A 16,018-nucleotide genomic window follows, 5' to 3' on the forward strand; every position below is an offset into this window, starting at 1 on the left:
AACTTACTTTCAGAATCACCCTCATATATTTATGCTTGTTATATTTTACAGATCGTGAGGTGTTAAAAATAACAGTCCATCGATTGTTTTAAGTCCACTTGATGCTCAGATAGGCTAATTGGGAATGGATCTACAGTTAAAAGTGAAATCCAAAATACTGCTGTGCTTTCACCAAAAACCAAATGAGAGATTCCACTGACTGTTGCCAATGTATTTTTGGCAGAGGGAAGGAAGCTGAGATTGTTGCAGCACAGTTCGGTGATAGGATACTGTGAATGTCAAGCACATTTCTTTTTCTAAAAGTGTTTGTTCCTGAATTACACAGCATAAGACATTCCTAAATACGAGGAACATGTCAAAAAAAGGGCCGATAATATTTTACTTGGGACTGGCAACACTGACGAAGCTGTGCGTGCACGGAAGCATGCTTTAATATTCTGTGCCTGAATCAGAGGTATATTTCTCAGTGTGGAGGTGCGTATGTGCAAGTAGCAGGAAGTTGAAATGGCTGCTGTAATAGAAAATCCTGCCAAATGCGAGGTGAGGTCGGTGATTAGATTTCTCAACGCAAAAGGACTGAGTGCAACTGACATTCATCAGGAATTGTGTGCCATTTACGGACCAACAGTAATGCTTGAAGGAAAGGTAAGACAATGGTGCCGTGCATTTCAAGAAGGACGTTCAAATGTTCATGATGACGAGCAGAGCAACAGGCCTAGCTTTCAGACGGACGACCTTGTGCAACGTGTTGATGAGAGAGAGCGATCCAATCGCCGTTTCACCATTACTGATCTAGGCAAGGAGTTTCCTGAAGTGTCTGATAAAACATTGCACCAAATTGTAATGGACAATCTGTGTGCGAGGTTGGTGCCAAAAATGTTGACAAACACTGACAAAGATGTCAGAATGAAATCAACACATGATTTTTTGGCCCGCTGGGAGAAGGATTAGGATGACTTGTTTTCTCACATAGTGACTGGAGACTAAACCTGGATGGCGTATGTCACTGGTGAGTCAAAGCAGCAATCCATGCAATGGTGTCACTCCAATTCACCGAAACCAAATAAATTCAAGCAAACACCATCACTTCACAAAATCATGGTAACCCTGTTTTGGGACCAAAAAATTGTAATCCTCGTGGAATTCCTGGTATATATCCAGAACAGCACTTGAAGTCCATTGTTAGCTGCGGGATGTTTGGTTGAGCCTTGTCAGCATGCAGGAGGGAAGGGGCTGCTTTGCAAAAATGTTTCTAGCTGGTATCCCCCTTGCAATTCAAGCACTCCTTCAGAATAAGTTCCACTAAACCAAGTTGAGCCTCCCTGATGGTAATGCTGCTGCCTTGCACAAGGGGTCCTGATTTCATTCCCCTGAGGTACATTGTAGAGTGGATCCGATCCCACTTTTAAACTGTAAGTCCAGTCCCCCCTTTAGCCTGACTAGGCATAAAGTGGACTTAAAACGGAGAAACAAAAATGGGGAAGTAATAGACCAAGGCGTTGTTTTAGGTAGATGTCATCATGACTCATCCAAGGTAAATAATTTTTGATTATTTGTTTTACTCATTAGTGTCTTGTATGAACATGATAACTTATGCACACACATAGGTACTTCATAACACAATGATTATCACGAGGATTTATAAAAACAACGATTTAATACTAAACTTACAAAACCATTTCTAAGATGGTTGCCACTGATGTGGGCTGCAGGAATCATCTGAATACGATGTAGAAGGTTTGTCTTCTGGTGCCACTGCACCACTGCCATTATTTCCACTTTTTTTCTGTAATGAATGAGTCTTCATTGCAGAAAACTGATTTGCCATCTTCACCTGTATCTGTATTCATTCATCAGCATCTTCCTCCTTCTTCTGGCTTCCAATATGATATCTATGTATCTTTCTTGTTTTGTATTAACTTCAACTGATCTTCGTGCACAACCCTGTTTCTACCTTCAACATTCACCAGCCATATACCTTTGCTTTTCCGTGCTATAATTTTTCTCTTGGCATACCTCATAGCATTCCTCTTGTTCTTAAATGGTAGCATAACCCATACAAAACCACCTCTTCTGCTTTATCCCTTTCGTAGTCTTGATTTATTATTTCTTCTATTTGGGCATCAAATTTATTCCTTGGAATGTAGGAAAAGATAATTTGCTGTGTCGTTTTGTCACCTGATGCATGATATTCGCTTCTCAAAGCCACCAATGCTCTCTGCAATATAACCAACCAAAGGTTGGGTATACATCCCCAATACATACAGGCAGCACTCCACTCCAACCAAAGTACAAGGCCAATTCAATTCAGGTAGAATTAATAGGAATAGACATTCCCAGATATGTTAAGATTAACAGAAATTAGGCCTAATTAGTAAAAATATGATATAACATAGAAATATTAAGTAATTAATGAGCCCCAGACCAAAATTCATTGGTTATCATAAAAACAACCTTTTGTTGATAGGTAGAATTCAGAGAGCACATGTTATTTTTCATGCAAATTTTTTATTAATACAGATATTTTCAGGATAACATTTGTGCAAGCACAAATTAACTTGCTTTCCCTGAAAATAACTCCAAGTCACAATTATATGTGCAAACAAACCACAAAAACATCAAAAAATCGATGTTTTTGGACAAAAGACAATCGGTCTCACAGCACCAGAGCCATCTGGTGAGAGTCAGTGGAACTAGCCCTGACTAGACTGCCATCTATTGGGCTTCTCAAGGTACTTGATTAAGGCAAGTAACACAAAGTGCTGTGAACCAATCAGATGGCCTCATGGGCGTGGCTACCAGACAATGAGTCTGAGATAGCTTTTAACATGAGAGGAAGCCATCTTGATTTCACTCTGTGTGAATAGTTGGTACAGTTAACATCGCTCCAAGTTTTGGGCCAGAGTAGGCCAGTGGAGAGAGGACAATGGAATAGCCATTTGTGTTCCAACATGTGAAGTATCTATTAAAAGGTTGGAAATAGTCCTGTAGTGTATAATATGGACGAATTACAGCACTTGAAGTGTCATAAAGTGCATGGAACCAATATCCATGAAAATTCGGAAATTTTCAAAACCACATGGTGAGGACAATGAGCCTCCAGGAAACCATGATGCTTTGTATCCAAAGACATCCACGATTATTCGGCCCATCCTTTGTGATATAGCTCCCTGAAACAGTTCATTTGCAAGCCAATACCCATATGTCTTAATATACCGCTATATTTTTAGTGCAGACCCACAAAAATCCCCCATTTATAGTTGGAGTGACAAGTGTGTGCAACAAGGCCCAGGTGTGGTAAGGTGAATGCAGAATATGTAAGTACCATGTTTTTGTTACCCATTTTGTTGGTTTCCTATGTAAGAACAAACCTATAAGTTTGTGCAGTGCTTGTATATAGTTAAATGTGATATTTCCCAGAATATTAAATGTGTCTTTCCAACATCTTGATCTATCAATTCATATTTGGGCGGGTAAGTCCGGGAAGCGTACCTCTCGCTCCGGAATAACTAGGCTGAAAGTCCCTATGATAAACCAGCAATCATTCCTCGGAATGGATGCTGGTCTACTGGGGACATCCTCCATGTTAATGGTCACTGGAGGACAGCGTAGAGCTGCACGGGGATGGGTGCGTCCAGGTTGCACAGCAGAGTAGTTTCGTAGGTTCAATCAAGCCCAGAGTGGGAGAGTAGGTTAGGTTAACCTATCCTATTGTTCGGCAACGTAACCTGGAGGCACGTATCCCTGGACCAGCCGCGTAGACGAAGCCATTCGACTCCCGAATATATCGTCTGTCTTTTGTCTCGCTCGCAAACGCGGATCGCAAGATTATGAGACTCAATACCGGCACTCCCCAAATATGAATACCAGATCAAGGTCGCTGGAACGGCCAGCAGGTCGTGGGTTCCCACCCAACGGTAGTGCAAGTACCATGAATAACCCCCAATTTGACCTCATTGTATCAATGCTCCAGGAGCAAGCGAAAGTCTCTGAAAGCGTTAATCAGAAACTTGATGTTCAGGGTAGGGAATTTGCCAAGGCATCGGCGGAAGTAAATAGGAAACTTGAAGCCGTAAGGACGGAATTCCAGGCCAGACTGGACTCCATCCACAATGCCACCACAAAGACCTCAGAATTGTTAACCAAGCAAGTAGCGACCAACACCAATAGAATTAACCAAATAGAGATCCAATGTAATGACTTAGAGTCAAGGTTAGAAAGGGATTTTACACAAGTGTCAGGCCAGATTTCGCAACTGAGGGAACTCGTTGGCGAAGTGCAAGGCGGTGACAATCAGACCACCACAGCTCAAATTCTAGGGAGGTTAGATGCCCTAGAAAACATATGCAGAGAGCTCACTTGCAGTGACCACATGGTCACGATCGAGAACAGGGTTCTCGAGCAAGTGAGGAAGGAAATGCCGAACTGCCAGGCGGAAGGCCGCAGCTCGCATGTATGCATTTCCGAGGGCCAAGTCACTGAGCAGCGCACCTCCTCACAACAAAGGGTTGGTGAGGAGCAGCTGCCAGCAGAACAAGGGTCTGACAATGCAAGCCTGATGAGGATTCTTGCTTGCCTGGAAGGGATGGAGAGACGAATTACTCAGTCCGCCCTTCCGCTGATGTCAGCTACCAAGCCCGTCTCACCTGCACGGAATGTGTCTGTCCACCAGGCCTTGTACCGAGCCAAACGACGACCTAAGGGTTACGAAAGCTCTGACCAGAGTAGTGGCTATGTGTCTCCCCCTAACAAGTACCACCCACTTGGTAACTCCCCGGAATCCAATTCCGAAAGCTCGGACGCCGAAGTCCGCAGCCAGAGGAAGAGGAAGAACCGGAGGAGGAACAAGAGCAAACCTAGGGTTAGGTTTGCTGATCTCAAACAGCTCCCAACCTTTAACGGGCAGGGGAACAGGCTGGCCTCCGATTTTGTGCAGGAGTTTGAGAGAGGTCTCACTCTCCTGGAGGTAGATTTGGCGGATGCCCTCCAAATAATCTCGTTCTGTCTACGGGACGAGGCAGGGCAGTGGTACGAGAGGAACGAACGAAAGTTCAAGTCCTACTCAGATTTTAAAAGGCAGTTCCTCTCATATTTCCAAGGGGATGGGTGGAGAGCTTCTTCCCTTGCGAAGGCTCTCAACGAAAGGTACAACCCATCCCAGCATAGATCAGTGCACAAATATTTCTGGCGCCAAGTCAAAATGATTAGGCTTGCGTTGCCAGAAATCGCCGACAACCAGGTTTTCACCCACGTTGTGCAACAGCTGCCGCGCAGCTTGAAGGACCAGTTAATCCTGGCTCCCTTCGTCTCTCTTCAGGAGGTGGCCAACTCCATACTTCGGTATGAGAGTGTGCAAGTGCCACAATATCCTGAGAGGGAAGTTGCAAGGCCAGCACGACCCAATTACGGGAAAACTACGACTCGCATTAACCGGACCTATGTGAGTCGTGGTCAGGGTGAAGCGAGCGGTTCGTCCAAAAAGGACGACGCTCACATGTGCAAATCTGCGAGGGGCTCCCGGCCTAAGGAGTACCCAAACAGAACCAAGGTAGACCGGAGAAAGGGTGGAACATCCCAGCGTAAGAGTTCCGCCAGCTCACACGGGTCTTCCGAGCATCTCGCTGAGGTGCATCCAAATATGCACAACCAGGGAAACTAGGTAGGCAACGTCCTGACGTGGGGAAGGGCGATGCCAAACCTAAACCTATCCCACAATGTTCAGATTCATGCAAGCACACTCCACTGATAAATCAATATCAGGCAGTGGGTGATTCAATGTTGTCACGTCTTGCGCAAAGAAAATTCGGGTATCCTGTCCAAAGAGACAGTGATGGTAATTACCACATCGGACTTTGCATATCTGGACAATCCTCAGCGCAGTTGCTCAGTGCTTTGAGAAGGGAAAAGTGTGTACATAAAAATGTGTTATTAATGGTATCCACAAATGATATGCTCCGAGGGAAGGACACCAACCAGGTGTTCCAGAACCTCCAGGATATCATTTACACCCTAAAGAGGAAAGGTGCTCAGAAGGTCATTGTTCTGACTCCTCCACCAGTTCCCAGGTTAGCCAATGAGAACCGACACAGGTTCTGGGCCATGTATGACTCACTAATTGCAAAAATATTATCCCTTGATGATAATAGCAATGTAAGGGTTCTGGATTCCTCATCGAAATTTGTGCACAAGGGCCAAGAAATGAACATGTCGCTGTTCGAAGAAACCATGGGTTACGGTCAAAACATGAGACCCGACCTGGTTCACTTCAGCCCACGAGGTATGGATGCCATACTCAATGCACTCGATGAGGTAAAATGGTTCACCAAACCAGGTCACACACCCAAGGGTAAACAAATGGGATCTCAACAGAGTGAGATGAATGCCATTCTGCCCTACGACCAACCCTCGGGAAACTAGCCAGTGCTGCTCTCGCAGGGGGTGATGGTGGCCAGGGTGTAACAATTCCTACTCGGTTAGTAAGCATGGAATTCAATAGTGAGGAAACTCATTGATATATATTTTATACATTTTTCACTTCCCCAAAGAATCATATTAGACAATGGTCCCCAGTTAGGGCCAAACAATTCACTCAGGAACTCCGTTATGGAACACTTCCATATTCCTACAGGTGAACAAACCGAATGGGATCAGCAATTGTTCATGGCTGTATCCCGGACGGCCGAAAGGCGAAACAAAGCCAACAATAAGGTAAATGAGTCACAGCAAAACAGAACTGTGATCAAAGTGTATGATTTAGTTTTTCTTAAATCCCATCTCCAAAGCAAAGCTCTAGAGGGACAGACCCACAAATTGTTCCACACCTTCTTCGGTCCATTAGTTTGTAGTGATCAGGTGACGGATAACATATTTAATCTTGTTCATTGTGTTAGCGGTAAGAGCCTACCCAACCAACATGTCAATAACATGAAGTTGTGGAGGTGTAGCTATAAGGTGTATAGTCATTACATTGAGAAGCTCAGACTACTACATCCGGTGTTAGCATCAAGAGTACCTCAAAGAAGTTAATTCAAGCCAAGGGGCCTCTGAATTCAACGAGGACTCAACCTCAATCCCGACGGGGTGCAGCCGTTTCCCTACGACTTGCTTTGTCTGTTGGTAAGACGAGTAACTGCGCACAAATGGCTCCACCCTCGTACCCTTGTGATACTTCCCCATGGAAACTGTAGATGTCTGCTCGTCAGCTCTACGTTTCTTCCTAAACCCGATATCAGTAGGACCTAGGAGAGAAGTACGCGACGGTACGGCTCCTGCGCTATAGTATTAGTCGCATAAGAGGTATTGGTATCCCTCTAGCGCATCCAGGGTAAGACGCACGGATAGGAGTGTACAACAGGTACAAGATGAGGAGAAAAAGCTACACATTTTTTGAACACTAGTATTAATATATGTTAAAGGTCAGAGGTTTTGTGGATGAGGTTCTGTCTGGTCTGTGACATTCACCCATTTGTACATAGGGTAGAAAAATTTATGTAAAGATCATGTGAGGGATTATTTTATCATTGTATACAAAAGTCAATTTCAGTGGTGTATACAAGAGTTTTTCATTATTATGTACAAAAGATTATTTCATTGTTGAGTGTATGAGTCAATTTCATTGTTGTATACAAAAGTATTACTTCAGTATTATATGCCAAGGCAATTTCATTGTGGTATAGAGGGTAATTTCATTATTGTCTACCAAGACCATTTCTTTGTTGGACACAAAAGTGAGTCCAACCGTCATATAGAGATTTATTTCCCTATGAGTACAAATCTATGCTAGATCACTCACTACCAATCAAGCAAAATATTGTTTAGCAATCATTGGGTATGTGCACTACCGATGGGTTAGGTTCGACCAAACCAGGGTTAGCGGTAATAGAAATATGCAAGCACCCCCAAACATATAGGGTTGTTTATGAGGAACAACCCAAAACCAACAAGGGTAAGGTCAAAGCCTGCGTGTGAAGTGGGGCCAGTGAGTACATCACTCCAACTCCCCCTCAGTGTCACCACAAAACCCCGGAGCAAACATACAAAAGTGCATGGTGTCATAGGCAGCAGCAGGCCCACAAGCATATTATACCAGGAACTAGAGACAATCTTTTCAGCGTTCCAGCAATATGGGGAAGCAGGGAGTGTGTCAGGGGTTCGTAATCGAACATTGACATCCAGAAACGAACCACCATGACAATCCTACAAACTTCACAAAATGAGTGCATTCCACAGATTGTACACAATCCCAATGGACAGCCAGGTCGAAGCATTGCTCGGCCAAGCGAGCAACAAAAACTTTTGATGGCAACGCAAAGTGCACAAAGCCAGGCGACAGGGATCTCCACCTAAGGAGATATTGAAGAACAATTGTGAAGTGATCAAATGTGGACAACATACCAAGGTGTATGATGAACATTTTTTGAAGGTACTGCACCCTCAAGTGAATGAGGGGCAGAGACAAGTAGATACACATACATCTAAAAATTACTATGCAGCTCAGGTCGAGTACAAAAACTGTATTCAGTGCGACAAAAAGCAGACATTATAACATGAACATTTATTGAAAACGTTTAAGTGTGTGTTATTAACCATGTATATACCGTCTAGGAAATCGTTCGATATATCGAACAGAACAATATCTCAAACATATATCCAAGTGACGGGCAAGAATAATTGCAAATTTATTTTTCTTTCATGTATATGTTCTTTTCGGACCAGCATGGTCATAACGATTCAGTGTGTATATAAATATTTTTGTGTATGTATTTGGGTATAGTGTAGTAAAGGGTAAAGAAAAATGATCCGCTTCACGTATCCTTTTTCTTTTCCCGAGGGCCCGGGATATGTATAACCAACCAAAGGTTGGGTATACATCCCCAATACATACAGGCAGCACTCCACTCCAACCAAAGTACAAGGCCAATTCAATTCAGGTAGAATTAATAGGAATAGACATTCCCAGATATGTTAAGATTAACAGAAATTAGGCCTAATTAGTAAAAGTATGATATAACATAGAAATATTAAGTAATTAATGAGCCCCAGACCAAAATTCATTGGTTATCATAAAAACAACCTTTTGTTGATAGGTAGAATTCAGAGAGCACATGTTATTTTTCATGCAAATTTTTTATTAATACAGATATTTTCAGGATAACATTTGTGCAAGCACAAATTAACTTGCTTTCCCTGAAAATAACTCCAAGTCACAATTATATGTGCAAACAAACCACAAAAACATCAAAAAATCGATGTTTTTGGACAAAAGACAATCGGTCTCACAGCACCAGAGCCATCTGGTGAGAGTCAGTGGAACTAGCCCTGACTAGACTGCCATCTATTGGGCTTCTCAAGGTACTTGATTAAGGCAAGTAACACAAAGTGCTGTGAACCAATCAGATGGCCTCATGGGCGTGGCTACCAGACAATGAGTCTGAGATAGCTTTTAACATGAGAGGAAGCCATCTTGATTTCACTCTGTGTGAATAGTTGGTACAGTTAACATCGCTCCAAGTTTTGGGCCAGAGTAGGCCAGTGGAGAGAGGACAATGGAATAGCCATTTGTGTTCCAACATGTGAAGTATCTATTAAAAGGTTGGAAATAGTCCTGTAGTGTATAATATGGACGAATTACAGCACTTGAAGTGTCATAAAGTGCATGGAACCAATATCCATGAAAATTCGGAAATTTTCAAAACCACATGGTGAGGACAATGAGCCTCCAGGAAACCATGATGCTTTGTATCCAAAGACATCCACGATTATTCGGCCCATCCTTTGTGATATAGCTCCCTGAAACAGTTCATTTGCAAGCCAATACCCATATGTCTTAATATACCGCTATATTTTTAGTGCAGACCCACAAAAATCCCCCATTTATAGTTGGAGTGACAAGTGTGTGCAACAAGGCCCAGGTGTGGTAAGGTGAATGCAGAATATGTAAGTACCATGTTTTTGTTACCCATTTTGTTGGTTTCCTATGTAAGAACAAACCTATAAGTTTGTGCAGTGCTTGTATATAGTTAAATGTGATATTTCCCAGAATATTAAATGTGTCTTTCCAACATCTTGATCTATCAATTCATATTTGGGCGGGTAAGTCCGGGAAGCGTACCTCTCGCTCCGGAATAACTAGGCTGAAAGTCCCTATGATAAACCAGCAATCATTCCTCGGAATGGATGCTGGTCTACTGGGGACATCCTCCATGTTAATGGTCACTGGAGGACAGCGTAGAGCTGCACGGGGATGGGTGCGTCCAGGTTGCACAGCAGAGTAGTTTCGTAGGTTCAATCAAGCCCAGAGTGGGAGAGTAGGTTAGGTTAACCTATCCTATTGTTCGGCAACGTAACCTGGAGGCACGTATCCCTGGACCAGCCGCGTAGACGAAGCCATTCGACTCCCGAATATATCGTCTGTCTTTTGTCTCGCTCGCAAACGCGGATCGCAGCAATAAATCTTCAACGTTGACATGCGAATTCTTATTCAGTTGCTCCCGTACAGCACAGTCTAGCTTTGTTTTCACTGTCTGCACGTAGCACTTGACCTGACCACTGCTTTCAGGGTGGTATGCAGGAGAATGATACAGATTGATGTGACGTTCATCACAGAATGCTTTGAATTCCGGAGATGAGAATGGGGGACCATTATCCGCCACAATACACTTTGATAGTCTGAAATTAGGAAAATGTTTGATTAGATAACTCTTTTTACCTCTTTAAATGAAGTAGATGAAACTCTATTACAATCTACCCATTTGCTATATGTATCCACTATTATTATATAAGTGATGCTTCGGTACACAAAAAATCTATATGCAATCCTTTCCCACGGATGTCTGCATTTAGTTCATGCACTATACTTCTTAGCACTTGTATTTGGCTTGACAACCTCGCAAACTTCACATTTATTTACATATTCTTCGATAGCCTTATCCATTCCTGGCCACCAATATCTTTCTCTGAGCATTACTTTCATTTTTACAATTCCGCAATGATCTTCAGGAGCTATCTGAATAATGAAATTTCACACTCCTTTGGGAACAACCAGTCTCCGACCCCAATACAGTAACTCATCCGTAATGCTTAATTCTGCCTGTCTTCTCTTGTACGCCAACAGTTCCTTCAATTCATCTCCTTTCAATGATCTTCATGGGCTCTGCATGATCTTCATGAGCTTTCTGAATAATGTAATTTTGCACTCCTTTGGGAACAACTAATCTCCGACCCCAATACAGTAACTCATCCGTAATGCTTAATTCTGCTTGTCTTATCTTGTACACCAACAGTTTCTTCAATTCATCTCCTTTCACTTCTTGTGGCCATCCATTATGGCAATAAGATTTCATTAACTTAAGATTTTCATCCCTTTGACAATACGTCAAAATCGCCTGCTTTGCATTCTGCGTAAGCGTAACCTCGTTGGTACAGAAATTCCTCTTGTCTGGGATCATCATCATGTATGTCAGGAAGTGGCAATCTTGACAACATGTCTGGATCTTCAACCTTTTTAGTACAAATCAGTTTATATGTGAATGAAGCCAAAAATAAACACCACCTTTGAATGCGTGGTGACAGGAATTGGCTTTTCCATAGGTAATAATTGCTTACCCAGCATTGAATCATCCTATATTTCAAACGATCTACCTTGTACATATTTTTTGAATTTCCTCACTGCATATGCACAGTCGGTGCAGTGGGAAAGGTGACTAATGAGAAGTGAAAGGCAAGACATTGTGGATTGGTAGTTTATAATAACGTTTATTCAAAATATAGACCTTGTGAGTCAATACATGCACTGTAGCAGTTGTAGAACTTTGTGAAGCAGTCTTGGTACTCCTGTTTTGGAATTGCCTCCAAAATCGCAGCCTTTTGGATGTCTGGAATGGTGTCGAAACACCTTCCTTTCAATGCCAATTTCAGTTTTGGAAATAGTCAGAAGTCGCATGGAGCTAAATCTGGAGAATATGGGGGGTGATTGAGCTCCACTATACCTTTTTTGGCCAAAAAACTGGCGTACCAACCTGCTCTTGTGCACGGGTGCATTGTCATGCAACAGAGACCATGAGCCCTGTTCCCGATATTCAGGCCGAACTCTACGAATCCTGGCCAGTAGACGATGCCAAGCACCCACGTATTACTCAGCGTTCACAGTGAGACCGTCTGGAGTGAATTCCTTGTGGATGATGCCTTTGGAATCTTAAGAAAACCGTAAGCAGGATTTTGATTCAGCTCTTCTGCATGCACACTTTCTTTGCTTTTGGAGAGCCTGGACCCTGGACCATCACAAAGTCTTGCATATCACTTATACACGTTCTTACGGCTCAATGCCTCAATACCATAAACAGTTTGAATCATTTGAAACGTCTCTGTTGCACTTTTTCCCAACTTGAAACACAATTTAATGAAACACAATTTAATGTTGGCACATTGATCTGTTTCCGACCGACGTTCAGCAGGTACTGTCAGTCACAAGATCCGTATGTGTCGACAGTCGATGCTAGTGCTTTGCAAATTTGCCGAAAGAAAGTCAAAATGTGTCGCTACGTAGTACATATACTTCTCCATAGATGGCACTGGTGGTTTCATGGCAAAGAAATCAGTCACCTTTCCTAGTGGACGGACTGTGTACGATATACAAAGCCTCTTTCTCCTGCATAGGATACTTTATCTCATGCTTATTTAATGTACATGAAATGCATTCAATCGTACGCAATTCCCCTTGCACTTTATAGCATAATTGCACACCTAATCCATTTTGTGATGCGTCACACTGTATAATAACTTCTTTATTCTGGTAGTATGGAACAAGGACCTTGGTATTTTGCAAAGCCAGTTTAGCTGCTTCGAATTGCCACTGACAATCATTTGTCCATTGCCATCGTACATTTTTTTTCAATAAATTGTAAAGATCTGACAAGATAACTGACAAATTAGGCACACATCTTCTGTAAAATTTAATACCTCCAAGAAAAACCTTTAATTTTTGGTGTTGCAATGACGTGGACAGTGTATCAATGCATGCAGTTTCTTTTCAGAAGGATGTATTCCTTCTTTACTTAAAGTATATCCTAAATAAATCAATTTTCTTTTTGAAGAGTGAGCACGTGCTCCAATTAACCTTAATATTGTACTCTTTCAAACAGTTTAAAACTTACAAGTGTTGTGGTAACTGCTTGCTCTAAAACCTTGCTAACAATAAGCAAATCATCTTGGTATGGAATAACAAAATCTAATCCCTGTAGTATGCTTTCTATAGTTCGTTGAAAGATTTGTGATGCGATCCGTACACCAAATTGCAATCTAGCTAGTATGTATGCTGTATCAATCCCCATGGGGTATTCATTACGAGCAACTGCTTAGCTTGTTCATCGAGTTTTATTTGAGGGTAAGTACTTCTGAGATCCAAGGTAACAAGCACATCGCATCCGTTAACTTTTGGAAACACTTTTGTCTATACTGGGCAATGGATAAGTTACATTTTCAACATACAGAAGGTCGACCCACGTATATGTGTCCGATTTTGAACAGTCACCCCTGTGCACAGAATCGATCGATCCAAGTGGTTAAAAGCGTGGGAGGACGGTTAGAACCTGTAGTATCGTGGCACTATCGCGAGCGTGTGTTGTGTGCATCATGGCTCCTAAGGTGAACCGTTTTTGGGAGGGCTACGTAGTTTCACTTTTCCACGCCAAATATTCTGTGTCAAAAATTCAGAAACAGTGCAAAGAATATGGATGTACCTTGGGTTCGACGACCATCAAGAACATAATCAAGTGGCATAAAAACCACGAGGTTCCAGCTATTCAGTTGCCCACCAGGGGTCGAGGAAGTGAGCATGCACTGCAGTGGTGTCACCCGTGTCTCAGAAGTTGCATCGAATGGCACTATCAGGAAAAACCCTCGACGCAATATGTGATGGCCACACGACTCCATGTGGCCCAGTCAACTGTGAACCGCACCCCGTGTGAGAAATTAAACCTCCGGAAGGTTTTTAAAAGCCGTGATCATTACCTCAGTGAGGCCTATCGGTGTAAGGTCTCATCACATACATCTTGTTCTACCCAGAACTTTTTGCAACAGATGGCAACAGACACCGGCATTCGGGCTATTCCATTTCACGATATACCGGTGAAGTTACCGGATGCGAGTCCCATGGATTTCTGTGGGTTTGGTCTACTGAAACGGGCACTTTCCTCTCATCGTGTCACCACTCTCCGGGGCCTGTGGAAAGCCTGGCAGGAGGAATGGCAGAAGAGTCCACTTCCTGTACTTCATCATAGCCTGCTACAATGGAAGTTACGGTGCAGGGCTATTGCCAAGACACACAGTGATCACATTGAGGCCAACCGATGGTGGTCCCGTGGATTTTCATAAGGTAACTGCTAGTCCAAAATGGGACACATATGCGCAGATCGACCAACTGTATTTATTCACAGTGTTCTTGAAACTGCAGCAAAGCCTCAAATTACCATCATTCTTACACACAACGACCACAGTACTCGCCCAATCACTTGAATCAATCTTTTCTAGAATGTTTTGCTCAATTAATTTCTCTAATTCAGACTTAACTTTCTCATGTATACCATACGGTATATTATAACATTTCTTAAAAAATGGTGTAATTCCTTGTCTCATTGGAATTGTGTCAGTAAAATGCTTAATTGGCTGTGACAAATCATTATTGAACAACTCTTTATGCTCATTCTTAGTAAATTTAATTAATCCTTGCATATGACACGAAGTGATCAGATTTTCACATTGGCCATCTGCAATTTAATCAATGTTTGCCCTTGCACAATTTTCAACTTGTCAGCTGTTAACATAGACGAAATATGAGTAGTGTCTTGATACACATTTAATGATGACCTCAGTTGAGATAAACTAATGTGAAAATCAGGCAATAAATGCATAATTCATTGTCTTGCCATCAATGGATATTTTAAATCACATGCCACTACATATAAATCTAGTATTTTATCTATATGTTCATAACAAACTCGTACATTAATCTTCCCAATTAACGGCAAAGTGATACTGCTAGCACATCGTAAAACACAATCAGGTTCCAGATATTGCAAACCATGCAGTTGACTATCACAAAATTCTTTACTTACAATTGAAACTGGGGAACCTGTATCTATTTCAAAGTTCAACACAGTCTCATTAACATTGAGAGCAATTACATATTTGGAGGAATAAACAAACTTACTAGTAGCTTTATCACAATGAACTATTTTCATAGGCAATAAAGAATGGTCAGATTTAAGATATGGTTGCAACGAAGCTGAACTTTCATTATAGTGAAATGAATCACATGCAACCGATCCTTCTTGCATAGAACTATTTTCTATATTTAATTCCATGGTAATAATTCCAACCCTTAATTCATTTACATCTAACACCGAACTGTTTACTTCATCCAAAGTAACAGGTTCAATAGCCTGCACAACATTAGCCTTGTACTTGCTACAAGGCTTACTACTATTAGCTTCTTTATTGCGCTATAACTTGAAACACTGGGAAACATCATGACCAAACTTGTTACAATATCTGCACTGCTTGAAATATTGTTTCTTTCTTTCCCGGTCATTTTTACTTCCCTCATTATCTGCTTGTTTTTGTCCTTAAATAAGATTGGATTCACTTTGCCTAATATTTTGGAACTTCCATCCATCCTGTTTTGGATTAGAATGGGCACTGGAGCTGAAACGCATATCGCCCTTGTACATATTTACCTTTGTGTGATTAGTGTTCATAAAATTTACATTGGCGTATATCTGCTTCTTGTTTTTCCATCTGCTTTGCTACCTCAAAAGCTTTGTGAATTTCAATTACATTATCAGCAATTAGTTTGTTGCGAATAGTGTTAGATCTGATACCACTAATTAATGAATCAAATAAAGCAATGGAAAGAAACTCACCATACCACATTGCTCTCCGATCTTTCTTAATCTTCTCACAAAATCTTCTATTTGTTCGTCTTCCTATTGTACACATTTTCTAAGTTTCAACCTTTGCTCAT

At 41.9% G+C, this 16,018-nt stretch overlaps 1 protein-coding gene across 1 annotated transcript in view; it reads left to right on the forward strand.

Moving 5' to 3' along the window:
- The window catches only part of Top3beta (DNA topoisomerase 3-beta), a 102,380-nt gene that overhangs the window by 46,251 nt on the left and 40,111 nt on the right, over positions 1 to 16,018 (forward strand). The window lies entirely within an intron of this gene.

Source organism: Lepisma saccharinum, chromosome 1 (genome assembly GCF_977018435.1).
Source record: "Lepisma saccharinum chromosome 1, izLepSacc3.1, whole genome shotgun sequence".
In the NCBI taxonomy this organism is placed as follows: Eukaryota; Metazoa; Arthropoda; class Insecta; order Zygentoma; family Lepismatidae; genus Lepisma; species Lepisma saccharinum.